This window comes from Haliotis rubra, unplaced genomic scaffold (assembly GCF_003918875.1).
Source record: "Haliotis rubra isolate DU_JTF1 unplaced genomic scaffold, ASM391887v1 Scf58, whole genome shotgun sequence".
Classification (NCBI taxonomy): domain Eukaryota; kingdom Metazoa; phylum Mollusca; class Gastropoda; order Lepetellida; family Haliotidae; genus Haliotis; species Haliotis rubra.
The window spans coordinates 2,488,835-2,494,996 of NW_025767279.1; positions in this window are offsets into that span (position 1 = coordinate 2,488,835).

Sequence of the window (6,162 nt, forward strand, 5' to 3'; positions counted from 1 at the left end):
ATATTAATACGGACACCATCGCCATCTGTTCGCATGCTGTATTATTAAATATTGTATAGGGGAAGTATACAAGCGGATGATCTGCTTATGTTTATTGTTATTTTCTAGAAACACATGCAATACACTGAATTATTTGGTGGAAAATAAGTAAATTTAGCTAATATTAACGTAGATTGGATATTTTTTTAATATTGTAAAAAGTTAGGTTTATTAAAATTCATGTATGATTAGCTCGCTGGCCAGCCTTTTGTTCTTTTCACGGTATTAATATTACCATTCGAGGAGCAGTTTTGCTTTTTAAGCATTCTTTAAAATTGTTTCTAATATATACTCTCCCAAAAAAGAGAAACGCATAGATGATAACGATAAAGGAAAGTATAAATATTTTTCAAAATTAGTGTTTGATTGTTATTATTTTGCCATTATAATAGCTGGTTTATGTACGTTTACGTTCGAAAGTGTCAACTTGCATGAATTTTTCATGGATAAAAAAGTGCAGATCTGAGGAATCGTGAGCAGGGACATAGTCTATATAAGAGCGTTTTGCTTTTGAACGGTCATCGGCATTTTGTTTAGCTAAATGAAAGAATATCCTTATGCCAGAACACAATGCTGTAAATCGGAACATTGTCATTGGACGTCTGGAGGCAGAGGAGTCTCAATCTGCCCAAGCACGTGACCTCAATGTTCACCAGAGTCAACAAACCTACAGGCCTAGAAGTGGTTCGACCCCGGATTACCACTGCAGCACAGGATAGATACATAAGGGTACTTCATTTGCGGAATCGAACCATCACAGCAATTGCAACGGCAACAAAGTGCAAGTGCAACAAAGCTCAAACCATTCGTAATCGTTTACGAGAAGCTGAACTTCGGACTTCGAGATCCGATTTTGCCCTGTTTTGCGACGACTACATCGACGTCGACGGGTCCAGTGGTGCAATAACGTTATATTCTGGAATTTACTAAGCAGACGACGTGTATGGTTCAGTGACGAATCACGCTTTCTGCTGCAGTGCCTTAACGGAAGAGTACGACGTCGAAATGAAGGTATTGCCCAGACTTGTGTCGACAGGTTGATCGAGATGGTGGTGGGAGGGTCATGATGTGGGGGCAATTATCCAACAGGCATACAGAAATCTAACTTTGTGAGCCATCAGGGCAATTTAACTGCTATTCGGTACAGAGACGACATAGTGAAGATTCACCTCGTTCCGATCATTGACCGGTAGAGGGAGTTGTTCCAGCAAGATAATGCCAGGCCTCACAGGGCATGTGACACCATTCGGTAACTTGAGAATGAGAACATTACAGTGATGCCGTGAGATTCCAAATCGCCGGACCTCAACCCCATCGAGCATTTGTGGGGTGACCGTCAACCGGCGTCCCAGACGTTAGATCAACTGTCGCAGGCATTGCAGAGGAATGAGTCAGAATTTCACAAGGTCGAATTCGAAGACTTATTTAGTTCATGTCGAGTAGTTATGGGGGCTCATGGTGGCCACACCAGATATCGAACACAACTGGAAACGGACGCCTTCACTTATTGAATCTTTAATAAACTATACATATTAACAGGCATTGGTTGTTTTTAAAGTGACACTCGACTGCAACTGATCCAGAATTACATGTGTTATCAGTAGATAACATTCGTGACAATACCCCAATGCGTTTCTTTTTAGGGAGAGTATATGTTACATTATAACGAGTACATCTGTCAAACTTCAAATGCAGAAATGTTGCGTTTGTCCCAACCCCTGCCTTCCGAACAGTAAGTGTTTACATCAACATGCATGCAAACCGATAATACCGAATACCCGCTGTTGGATAAGGATAGGGTCCGTATTAACGGGACTCTGTGTACATCATCCTGGGACTACAAAGGGAGGCCACTGTACTCGCTAAGATGCCCTTATTAGGAGAAGTAGGATTTAATATCATTTGATACAGTGTCCTTACGAAAATACACTACGATAACATCTTTTAAACATAGAATCGGAAACGTTTTCACTATGTGTTGAATACTGTATTTTTTCACATCTGCCGTCAGGGATAACACATGATTTACTTTGTGGAGTTGATTAATTTCGTACGACATTTGATGTGTACTTTCGACCCAGTTGTCTAAAGCTCCGGAAATTTGCTTTGCCATGACAAAAGTCTAGAACCCGTCCGTCAAAAACACAACCATGTTAGCTGATTATGGTTTGTCTGCACCTGTGCTGGTGGAATTTACCAAAGTAGTAAATGCCTGGGACGTGCATAATTGCTGATTATCCACCTACATCTCCTTGTCACCGAGATCCGGGTTAGAATTGATCTTCAGCAACCCTTGGTTGTCGTAACAGGCGAGGATCGGATGGTCAGGCTCGCTGACGCATGTCATCGTATTCAAATTGCACGGATCAATGCTCATTCTTTTGATCACTGGATTGTCTGGAGTGCGGCGTTAAACAAACACCTGTTACGATATTCACGCTGTGATAAACACCTAACACCCACTGAGAAAGCAGATGCCGACTGGCCGTCCATTACATAACACATTGTTATACGAATGACGTGTAAATAAATGGAGACAATACTATCTAAGTGTTAACTAACCTCAAACCAGTTTTGTGTCAATAACGTTGATTACATGATCACACTTAAGATTCGTTAGAATTATTTACCCTGTTTAATCAAATGTCCGTCATTCCAAGTGACAATAATTTCCGCAATTTATTGATTGTGTGGGAACTGGCCAACTGCAAACGGATTCGAATTTCCACATAATGTCTCGGTGTAATCAATTGATCATGTTCTATGGAGGTGTATAGAGAGAGGTGGGTGTGGGTGTGGGTGTGGGTGTGGGTGTGGGTGTGGGTGTGGGTGTATATTGTCGTGAAACAACGTTGTAATTGTACTACATTGGTTCTTGAAAGATTCAACATATGTTCATAACATTGCGAGCTCACAACGATTAGTTGTACGGAATATATATTACTATCTGATGTAAGCAGTGGTAGGGAAGATATAATACTTTGCTGCCATGTGAATAATCCAATCAGCGACTTTACAGCTACCACGTCTGCTATAATACTCTATACTGACATTGAACTTCAACCCTACTACAAATAGGGTACAACTGTCATTGTAATTACTTTGTAGTAATTTTCATTGATTTGTAAAGTTTGTTATACACTTGGTAATTGTATAACATTTCTCTGTTCCTTGATTGTTTCACAGTGAATTGTTTGCATATAGATTCCTGTGTTAATTATTGTTTGAAAATTGACTCGTAACAATATCTTGTCACTGACGAAATGTACACGCTGTCATGACGTAAAATGTTGTCACTGTTAAGAGATGGGTCTCAACTCAAAAAGTCCTAGAATTTGTACTTTACTGAGAAAGTGTAATCCCAAATATAACATATGTTACATTTGACCACTTTCTAAATGGCATTGTGTATTTCACTGTACAACGATGTTTAGGTTTAATATCGTTACAGAAACCATGCGCGAACAAAACACTACCTAACATCTGAACGTAAGATGCATTTAATATATATTAAACTGATTGTATGTTTATGCATAACGTTATCCTTTCGATATGAAAAATAGCCTTCATGAAAGACAAGCATTGCGTTTTCCCATAGGCGTCTGTTGACGCAGGATGCATCAAGGGGCATAACTCCGCTAGGCTTAGAGCCATTCGTGCCCCACTCGTGTTATTCCGGGACAAGCCGAATAGCTTCTTGGCGGTTACGGAAAGGGGCGAGTGGTGACGAATGGCTTAGAGCTAGTCAATTCCACTGGAAAATTTGTTGTCGCAGACGTCACTATAGTTTCGTATTTGGTTGTTCACGGTTAACCGATCTATTCTAACTCAAATATCGATTAGATCGATCGTATGCATGTAGGTTGTTGATCACAAAGAAATGATATCGTACTATCAAAACAACGATGTTTGTACTTAGTTATCTTTAAGTTGTCCCATCATTATCAGTTTAGGTGAAGATCCCTGTTTTAATATGGAATTATCAAGATACATTGTATACAACCCGTCCCGCAGAATGGGTTTGTTTTATAGACGAAGATTAAACATATACATATCTTATAATTCAATATTTAACAAACTGTGGAATTCGCACTAACTTATAAAAGACAATATTATCATAAAGATATGCCATCATCTGAATATTTGCAGTGTCTCCGTGATGCAACAGACCTCGTTATAGCGCGAGTAAACATTGCCTAACGAAAACACATGATACAACGATCTTCCTCGTTTTGGGACTCATTCATCTAACTTAATTAAAGTTTGTCCCATATTCATTAAAAATAACTGTTTAGAGTAACACTGGAGATGACGTAAGTGAAATGACATGCTCATTTCGCCTCATTCTATACACGTACAACTTCTGCTTACCATGTTCGTGAGGGTCCGCTTGTACCGGTAGAATGGGGCAAAACATTCTACTCTACTTGAAAATAATGTAAATGGTGATATTTTCCCCACATAATTATATTGTAATGCCTAGCATGACAGGAACTACAGTTGAAATTGTGAATTATCATGTCTGTTGATGTTTGATCGCAAGTCTACTATTTTGATTGACAAAGTTTTTTTACTACCGCCGACGATATTGACGGGTAGTTATGCTAGCCAGAAGAAAAGTACGATATCACTTGGCCTTTATTCCATGTCGTGTGGAACGCGGTTGACCATGAAATGCGAGACCCGCGTTATGGCGAGGGATGACTGTAATATTTTTTAAATTTTTATTATAGGATATTTATATAGCGCACATATCCAAGCAACTAGTGCTTGCTCAAGGCGCTGGTATTTTGTCCCTCGTTCACTGAATCTCAATCTCAACGGCACATCTTATTATCAATCTCAACTCCCTGGGGAGTATACAACTCTCGCAGCCAATAGGCGCACCGAGTTTTTGTGGCTTTCTCATCCTAACGAGGTACCCATTCACAGCTGGGTGGACTGGCACACATAGTCACAGTACTTTGTCCAAGTTTACTGCACGTTGCTGTACCCGCAACTGGGTGTTTGCACGTATTCATGTGGCCACCATCTGGTCATATACCAACGGATTCGTGGGTTCTTTTGAGTGCACAGGGTTGTGTACTGTACACTAGGGGTTGTGACAACACTGAAAGAGTCTGCACACACAGTTGACTCCAAGATTTTTACACCCGGTCACAGGTGGGCTCGATCCCGACACCTCAACCTCGCTGAATCACTAGCCTGGCGCCTTAGCCAGCTCGCCCACCGCGCCCACCGCGCCCACTAATATAACGCTTCATGTTGAACAACTCAATTTTGGGGTGAAGCTGTATACCCATTTAAGGCATGTGATGATTCATTTTTTAATTGTAGCTGCAGCTGTTCCCCGTCGTAATGTTGCTGGAATGTTTGCTGAAAGCTGCGTAACACCATACTCATATACACAGGAGTTGGGGGGATTGTTTTACTATATCATATCGTATTAAACTGATAAAGAACATTTTGTACTGTTTCACATAAAGATTTCTTAACAAATCTCCTTTAGCAATGTTTTTCCAGTGATAACGAGTATTTCAAATAAAATCAAAGGAGACAGTGAATGTCAACAACAACAAATCGTTATTACATATGAAGGCATATAGGTACATATGTACACACACACACACACACACACACACACACACACAATACACACACAGATATAAATGCAGATGTACAGATATAAATACAATATAGACAGATATATACTAAGATACACACGAGTACACAGACACCCATTTTAAAACTACAATACACCTAGAGAGGAGATATGAAGTTGACAACGTCTCTATATGTTTGACAGGAGTGAATCGAGTGGCTTACATAAGCTATTATTTATGAGCAACATTACCTGGTAGTTGAAGAATTTGGTTGCATGGATTCTACGTAATCCTCGAAATCGTAACGTAAATGCATACACACAAGGTGAATAGTCCAACATAGACGCAAGGTGAATAGTCCAACATACATACATAGTGAATAGTCCAACATACACACAAGGTGAATAGTTCAACATACACACATAGTGAATAGTCGAACATACACACATAGTGAATAGTCCAACATACACACACAGTGAATAGTCCAACATACACACAAGGTGAATAGTCCAACATACAC